The following is an 8848-nucleotide window of genomic DNA, read 5'->3' as shown; positions in this document are numbered from 1 at the left end:
AAGGCTCTATCCCAGAACTGGAAGAGTGAGGGGAAGGGAGCCAATGTGGGGTGATATGAACCAAACTGGCCAGGGTGCCACAGAAACCACACCTGTCACAGCCATGCAAGACTCTCTGGACCGGCCATATGGAGGCACCATGCTTCGAAATTGTCACAGGGGAGGAAGAGAGAGGAGCTTATCTCCTGACTCTCTGGTCAAAGCGGGTCCTCTGTGGATTCAACTCTCCCTCAATTTGGGCTATTTACCTTTTAAACAGTGACAAGGCAGCCATCTTCTAGGCCCCCAGCCAGGTGGCAAGAAGCTTCATCTGAGTCTGCAAGTGCTGGGAAGAGCTGGTGCCCTGTGCTAGGGCCTGGGCTGCAAACACCTACGGCTCCCATAAGGTGGGCATTGTAGCGCCATGCCTAAGCCCGGCTCTCAGCCCTCACCCTGTGGGGAAGCAGCATCTGCAGATAGTGGCAGAGAGAAGGTGAGACTGGGAAGCTGGGGCTCCCCACTGAGCAAGCAGCCAGGGCCCAGCAGGCAGATGGGGCTGAGCAAATGTGGGGAGGCCCAAAACTTAGGTCCAAGTAATTCCCTTCCTGATTCTAATGTTGTTATCGGAGTATCAGTCAGGGTTCTTACCTGCAAGCCACAAGAACATACTTTAGCTTCCTTAAACCAAAAAAGAATTTATTGGGTGTGCATGGAAGAGCTTTCAGAAACTGAAGAGTGGGCTTATAGTGCAAGCAATGAGAGCTGCCAACTAGGCAGCAGAAACCAGGGCCCAAACACCACTACTGTGGGGGCAGGACCCTTTCTCTACTACGGCCTAACATCACCACCTCCCAATGAGACCTCACACCATCAGCATGCCTCCAAAGAGCGCAGAGGCTCTGATGTTTGTTAACTGCTCCCCCAAACCTCCAAATTCTTATGTCGAAGTCCTAACCCCTAGCACTTCAGAGTGTGCGCTTACAGGGAGATAGGGTCTTACAGAGGTAATCAAATTAAAACAAGGTCATTAGCATGGGCCCTAATCCAATATAACTGCAGTCCTTATAAGAAGGAGAAATTGGACATAGAGACACGCATAGAGGGAAGGCAAGGTAAAGAGACATACAAAGAAGATGGCTACTACCAGCCAAGGAGAGAGGCCTGGAACGGATCCTTCGCTCGCAGCTCTCAGGGAAACCAACCCTGCCCACACCTTGATTTTGGACTTTAGTCCTTCAGAACTGCAAGAGAATAATTTCCGGTGTTTAAGCCACCCAGTTCACAGTACGTTTTAATAGCAGCCCCAGCAAATACAATCCTGGAAGCCAAGGGGGAAAAAAGAAAGAGAATCCTTACCAATTTGTTGAACTTTTGCAGATTGCTAAAGCACTTTGATGCACATTACCTTGCCTGGCAGGGCTGTCTTCACTGCCATGAGACCTGTGCAGTCACACAGGGCTCTGTTCTCAGAAGCACCCAGCACTTGGTTCAATGCCCTGCTGTTGCCATCTTAAAATTCTTCATGATTTTTTAAACCAGGGACCCCACATTTTCATTTTGCACAGGGCCCCCCAAATTGTGTAGGTCTTGTCACCTGGTTATCCCAGTAATCTGGTGAAGTAAACAGAGACTGTCGTTACTTGTGTTTATTAATAATGAAACCAGAGCTGAGAGATGTTAAGCAACTTGATCAAGGTCAACAGACCTCCCCAGAGTTGGATCAAGATCTGAGATCTCTGATGCAATGGCTTCTGTGTCCACCCGATTTTGAGATTCTGTCATTCTAGAACCTACGTAACATGTAAGCAAATTTGGAGGTAAACCTTTACACGGCCGCCTTCCCTGCACTGGATTATCCTGGCTGAAGTTTAACTCATGAAAGCAAGCTCGGGGTCTCCTGGATATTCAAGAGGTTCCTCTACCAGCCTCATCTCAGTCACTGGTCTGCTCTAGTCTACTTTTATCTGTGTTACTATTAGACTTCATATCTGGAAAAGCAGGGTTCTTACCTGCCCAGGCCCCAGGTCAACCTGGCTTGGGTTCAGATAGAAACTGCTGACCTCAGGTCACTGGATTCATGTCCTAAGCCAAGGTCCTTGAAAAATGTTAGGAATTAATCAATTAATCTCTTCCTTGATTCTAGATATTCATTCTCTCATTTTTCCTGGGATAAACCAACCCTTCGAGTTGGTCTGGTATAAAGTTTCACTGTGTCTCCCATCTCCTTTCTCTCCTCTCTCTTCCCCCTGGAGTCCTTGCTTTACTGATATTCTTCCATTAGGCCAACTGTCCCTTTCCCTTGACTTTCTTATCTTTTCCCCAGCCACTGTTCCAGTACGGTTTTCTAATAGCCTCTCAGTTCTTCACAGCTCTGCCTCCACCATCACCACCACATCCTCCCATCGGTGTCCTAAATAAACATTTCACAAAGAGTTGCTTCATTACTCTTGGGTTCTACTCAACTAGGTCATTTTCCAAGTTCATGAAAATTGGAATAGGTAAGAGGAAATTTGGGGTTTTAAATTTATTAACCACAGAATGCAACATTGGAGGGTGAGGTGTATGGTAATTCTATTTTGTTGTTGCTTACTTATCCTCTGAGGCAGACATAAGTTGTTTGCACACATGTCTTTCTTTGGACAACTTCTCATCCATTGTGTGTGGTCTTGTGAGGCTGTCAGCCTCCTTGGTGCCTTCCCATAGGACCCAGGGTGGCCAGTCAGAGTATCCTATCCTCTAGTGATTGGCTCTAGGATTCCCAGGTGACCCAAGCAGAACCATCAGAATCATCCTTGCCAATGGGGATCTAGAAAACTGGAGGGAGATGGTCCCTCTTCCTCTACGAATGGGCAAGCATGGAGACCAATGCTAAGAGGAAAGAAAAACTAAAAGAAGTGGGGTGGGATCCAGATTTAAAGACTCCAACTTGATGAGATCTCTAGTGATGGTTACTTGCTCACAGAGTCAATGGAGACCGAATTGACCAGCAGCCATTTACAGTTTTAAGGGCAAGTGGTGTTAGAGAAAACTGAAGTTTGGCAAAGAGGGGTCTTGAATTCCCAGAGTGATGGTGCAAGATGGGAGCCAGTACTGCCCTCAGGACCTATTCCTTTTTTAATGTCTGGGGATTTCTGGGTTGTGCTAATGCTTGGGGGGCGCTTTTGACATCGTGAGACAGGAATGCTAGACTCTTGCAATGTGCGGGACAGTTCTACAAAATGAAGAATTGTCCTGTTACTTGCTCTCCCTCTGCAGGAGAGAAAAAAAACAAACTGTAGAAAGAAGCAGAATCGTGGTGTCACTGAGTGAACATATGTATCCAGCCCTGCAGATGCCTGAGATCCACCCTCAGGCTGTACCTTTTCCACTTAAGCCTGTTTGCACTGGGTTTGGTCACTTGCAACAGAAAGAGAACTAACAATTTCACACAGGAGTTACAAGTGCTCTGCTCTTCTGAAATTGCCTTCCATAAGTCTCCAGTCTATACACTAAATTAAAATTCATATTAAATTAAATCCATATTAAATCTTCCATCTGCCCACAAATCTGACCATGTCATTCCCCTGTCCTAAGTTCTTGTTGGCTCCCCTTTGCCTAGGGGCTCCAGGGCAAGGCGCAGAAAGCCCTTGTGCCTGAGGGCTGACCACCTCTCCTGCCTCGTCTCTGGCCACTTCCTGCCTCACTCTCTATACTCTAGAATAACTGTGCTGTTTGAGGATTTCTGCGGTCTCACCTGTCCATGCCATTGCTCCTTTGCCTGGAATCCACTTCCTACCTCTTTTGTCCAGAGTCAGTTCAGTCATCAAATCCCTCACAGGAAGCCTTCCATGAACCCCCAGCTGGACTAATGCCCCTATTCTGTGCTCCCAAAGCACACAGCGTATACCTCTATCTTATGACCATCTTACATTAAAAGATCTGTCAGTGTGTCTGTCTCACCCACTAGACTAGAAGATTCTCAGGTTCAGGGGTTATATTTTATTCAATTATGTCTTCCACAGCAGCCAGCATACAGTGGCTGGCACATAGTAGGTCCTCAAAAAAGATCCTGTTGAACTGAACTGGTCCTTGTCGTAGGTCAAATATGATGGTGTTTCTGATGAATCATAAGTCATATTGGATGACGTCTGGGATAACCTGCAGTTTACAGAATCTATCATTCTTTGAGTGAACCACTGGTATACCTATGACTATTTGTATGGCTCTTGTATGAAAAAAAAGCTCTCTAAAGACAAATACTTTTTTAAATGGCTTGAGTTACTTAGTTGAACAGAGAAAAACAAAATGAAAAATGAATGCTTTTCTTTTTTTAAGAGACAAGGTCTCACTCCATCACCCAGATTGGAGTACAGTGGTACAATCATACCTCACTGCAGCCTCAAACTTTTGGGCTTGAGTGATCCTCTTGCCTTAGCTTCCCAAGTAGCTAGAACAACAGGGGCCTACCACCACACCTGGCTAGGTTTTTAAAATTTTTCTAAAGATGAGGATCTCACTATGTTGCCCAGGCTAGTCTCCAACTCCTGGCCTCAAGCGATCCTCCCTGCCTTGGCCTCTCGGAGCACTGGGATTACAGGGATGCACCACCACACCCCGCCCGGCATTTTTATTTACACAAGGCCATTTTAGTTCCCCAAGCAAGCACAGTGCAGAGGCAAACACCACTCCAGAGGCAGAGGTGAGGAATAAGGCTACTAAAGGTGGTTACCTTTCTGGAGCATTAAAGGAAGTAAGATTGCTCCTGAGCCCAGCCAGCTGTTGTCCGTTGGCCTGGATTTGGGAAGGAAGAAATGAGTCCCTGTGGCATCTGAGCATCCAGTTCCCTATCTGTGGGTATAGACAGCAGCATTCTCATTTTCTCTTTATCATGTCACAGTATATCCTTGTTTTTACTGTTTTTGTCTCAGAGGAGGTGGTAGGGTGAAGAGAGTGAGGAGAAGTGAAAAAATGTGTATTTTTAGCCATGACACAGCCAAATGTTCTGAGTCTTTTTTTATAACCACATTTAAAAATAAATGTCAAGAGTTAGGAATTAAGTGATTTCTTAGTGTCCACATCCTCCTTCCATCCTTAGTGTGGGCGTGTCTCCTTCTGACCTGGTTACCCTTGTGTGGTGTTTCTTTCAACTCTAGATGTATACATTGCTAGCTGCATGGAATTTTTTAAGACATCACATGAAATGCTCTTGTTTTTAAGGTTAAAATATGCACCTTTATTCTGAGTTTAATATAATACAACTGTTCCTATGCAAGGATGTGAGCATGATTTACCATGAAAATCATGCATTCTGCTGTGCTTTCACTCATTTTTTCATGCAATATTAAACATATACTAAGGGTAAGAAATCAGGCAATGTACACAAAGATGAATATCTACCCTGCTTTCTGGGAGTTACCATCTGGACAACTCTTTCTCATAAGGGGCTCTGAAATGTGCTGACATTAGACACACCTGAGGTTACTGCCAAAATGCAGATGCCTGGGCTGCACCCTAATTTTGCTGAATTAGATAATATATGAGATAATGTATTTTCATGTCTTCAAAATGCCTTCTAACTAAGGAATAGTACGACTTTCAGGAAGAACTAATGCCATGAAATTCATAAGCGTGTGTGTGAATGCCCTCAGTCAGGTTTCCAGAAGGTACTAGGTTTTAAGTTAACAATTAAGACTGAACCACTGTGGGCAATGAGATCTATGTCTAAACCTCACTCTAACCATTACCTGCTTTATGGCCTTGGGAAAGTTATTAAACTTGTCATTCTTCTCACATCTTTAAACTTGGGATAAGCCCACCTTACAGAGTTACTTTGAGAATGAAATGGAACAACATTTGTAAAGTCTTAACCCAGCACCCAGCATGTAGTGATGCTAGCCAGCAGTCATTCTAGATTTATGGACTCTTCAAAGATAAGATTTTTTTCATAATAAAATTTTTTTTTGCCCCAGATATATGAAAGCACAGGACTCAAGCCATTAACTCCCTTCTCCCACTGCTCTGCACCCTGTGGTTTAAAATGATTAAAATTCTTTTTCAATTAACAGCTTTATTGACATATAATTTATATACAGCAAAAGTCACCATTTAAAATATACAATCTGGCCAGGCAAGGAGGCTTATGCCTGTAATCCCAATACTTTGGGAGGCTGAAGTGGGAGCACCTCTTGAGGCCAGGAGTTTAAGACCAGCCTGGGCAACAAAGCAAGACCCTGTCACTAAAAAAAAAAAAAAAAAAAAAAAAAAAAAAATTAAAAAAAAAGTTAGCTGTGGTGATGTGTGCCTGCAGTCAGGAGGCTAAGGTTGGAGGATGGCTTGAATCTAAGAGTTTGAAGCTGCAATAAGCTATGATTGCACCACTGTACTCCAGCGTGGCCAACTGAGTGAGACCCTGTCTCAAAAAAAAAAAACAAAAAACCCAATAACTAAATACAAGTCAATGGTTTTCAGTGTATTTACAGAGTTGTGCAACCAATCACCACTATCTAATTTAGAACATTTTCAAGATTAGTTTTTAGCATGTGTGTGTGTGCCTTCCTTAGGGTAAGTGAGCTTATCTTACAGATTTTTTTTTTTTTTTTGAGACAGGGTCTTGCTCTGTCACCCAGGCTGGAGTACAGTGGCACGATCATGGCTCACTGCAGCCTCAACCTCCTAGGCTCAAGCCATCCTCCCACCTCAGTCTCCCAAGGAGCTGGGACTACAGGTGTATACCATCACATCCAGCTAATTTTTGTATTTTTTATAGAGTTGGAGTTTTGCTATGTTGCTCAGCTGGTCTCAAACTTGAGCTGAGCTCAAGTGATGACCCACCTTGGCCTCCCAAAGTGTAGGCATTAGCCACCATGCTCAGCCCAAATTTTTTAAAACAAATAAACAATATTATACACTGTAGCAGTTATTTTCTCCTTTACATACCTTGGGAGACTACAGATGCTTTCTTTAAGGTATTATTTTCGTCTTTCTAATTTACCTCCTGCAATTGTCTTCAAGAATTTGTTCACATCGTTTTAAGTATCTTCAGCTGGGGTAGATCATCTTTTGAAGATGGACGTGAAAGTGATCAAAAATAGTGATTATCTGTCTTCATTGACCAGCAGAGGAATACAAACTGGTTAATGCTATCAGGGGTGGCGGGGGGCGGGGGGTGGTGGTCAAAAAACCAAGGATTGACTATAAATTAGTGAGACAGGCGATCTACTGTGGCCCATATCTGAACTCTAAAGGTGTAAAGAATGAACACATTAATAAAAACATCAGTAAATATCAATGCATAAGACATAAGTTTGTTATAATCATTTAGGGAGATAGTGTTAAATCAGTCCAGGAATAAATGGATTCTGACAAACTTGGCACCAAGGTCTACTAGGACACTTACCATATGGTGCTATGAATGTGTACCTGGCTACATATCTCATCAGGATGAGCTTCTCTAGGGCAGGGGCCTTGTCATATTTGCCTAAATATTGCCAGCACTTACCCCTGTTCCTGACACAGTCGGAGCACCCAGTGAGTACCCTATGAAAAACCAGAGTATCAGGCTCATGAGCTCTAGGCTGTGCATAAAGGAGATACCTGTATGAATTACTTGCAGATAGAAAACTTTTTCTTCAACAGGTTCCTTAAGTTACTTCAGGGGAATTCTGTGGCATAGAGTTCTGGGTTGAGACACATGGATTGCTAAGTTACCCCAGAGCAAAACACATGTGACTTACCAACAAGGAATTATTTTATATTAGCAATGCATATGTCCTTGTAAACAAGAGCTGACTGCAAAACATGTTGGACATACAGAACATAGAGGTGCATTTAAAACTCTTCATACCAAATATTATCTATTTCCTTGTCCAAAATAATACTTAGGGATTATTAAAGCAGAAATAATTCAGGTCCACATGAAGAACTCTAAAATGTAGATAGTTTTACTATATTTATTTATTTATTTTTGGAGATGGAATCTCATTCTGTTGCCCAGGCTGGAGTGCAGTGGCATGATCTTGGCTCGCTGCAACTTCTGCCTCCTGGGTTCAAGCGATTTTCCTGCCTCAGCCTCCTGATAAGCTGGGATTACAGACGAGTGCCACCAGGCCTGGCTAGTTTTTGTATTTTTAGTAGAGACAGGTTTCACCATGTTTGCCAGGCTGGTCTTGAACTTCTGACCTCAGGTGATCCACCCGCCTCGGCCTCCCAAAGTGCTGGGATTACAGGCATGAGCCACCTCACCCAGACTATTTTATATTTTTATACATTCTGAAGAAAATCTGTACTTCTTCCTCATGCTGCATTAACAATAGCGAACATGTATTGTTTATATTCGAAAGTTTAATCATCTCTATATGGTACAACTAATTATTTAATTGCACAGACTTTATTTTAGCTGGAAATTTCAAGATACTGTTGACAAGTAAATATGTGAACAGAAGGACCCGCTGACTTTAATTAATATCTGAAAATAAATTGTATAGGTTCAAATAATATCTTGGTATTACAGATTAACAAAGCATGTTCACATGCCCACTATCTCATTTACTTGCCTTGAAGGTACTGATTATCTTCATATTATAAATGGGGAAATTGAGGCTGAAAGAGATGAAGTAAAATTGCTCCAAATCACAAAGTCAGTGCATTGAGGGACCAGAGTCATAACCCACGATTTAGACTCCTGGCCTAATGTCCTTTCCCCTCTGAGTCCAACTCATCCCCTCTGTAGCTCACCCTCACCATTCAACTTACAAACAGGTCATGAACACCTACTGCATGCTCTCGAATGTCTGAGGGAATCTGACTACACTTTAAGATTTGGAAACAAATCCACTCTGAGAAGCAAATGCCAATACTGCTGCCACTTCCACCCAAAATAGATTCATATACT

The 8848-nt window shown here is 43.2% G+C and overlaps 1 long non-coding RNA gene across 1 annotated transcript; it reads right to left on the bottom strand.

Annotated features, from left to right (window-relative positions):
• Positions 1-413: 413 nt before the first annotated feature.
• On the bottom strand, positions 414-4720 carry LOC131383463 (uncharacterized). The gene is made up of 4 exons (XR_009213502.1): positions 4688-4720; positions 1989-2074; positions 1385-1590; positions 414-449 (listed from the first exon to the last, which is right to left on the bottom strand). It is a non-coding gene; the product is annotated as an uncharacterized LOC131383463 (long non-coding RNA).
• Between the last annotated feature and the right edge of the window lie 4128 nt (positions 4721-8848).

Source organism: Hylobates moloch, unplaced genomic scaffold (assembly GCF_009828535.3).
Source record: "Hylobates moloch isolate HMO894 unplaced genomic scaffold, HMol_V3 SCAFFOLD_5, whole genome shotgun sequence".
Lineage (NCBI taxonomy): Eukaryota > Metazoa > Chordata > Mammalia > Primates > Hylobatidae > Hylobates > Hylobates moloch.
The sequence above is the reverse complement of the archived record's forward strand: the minus strand, read 5'-3'. Positions and strand labels throughout refer to the sequence as shown.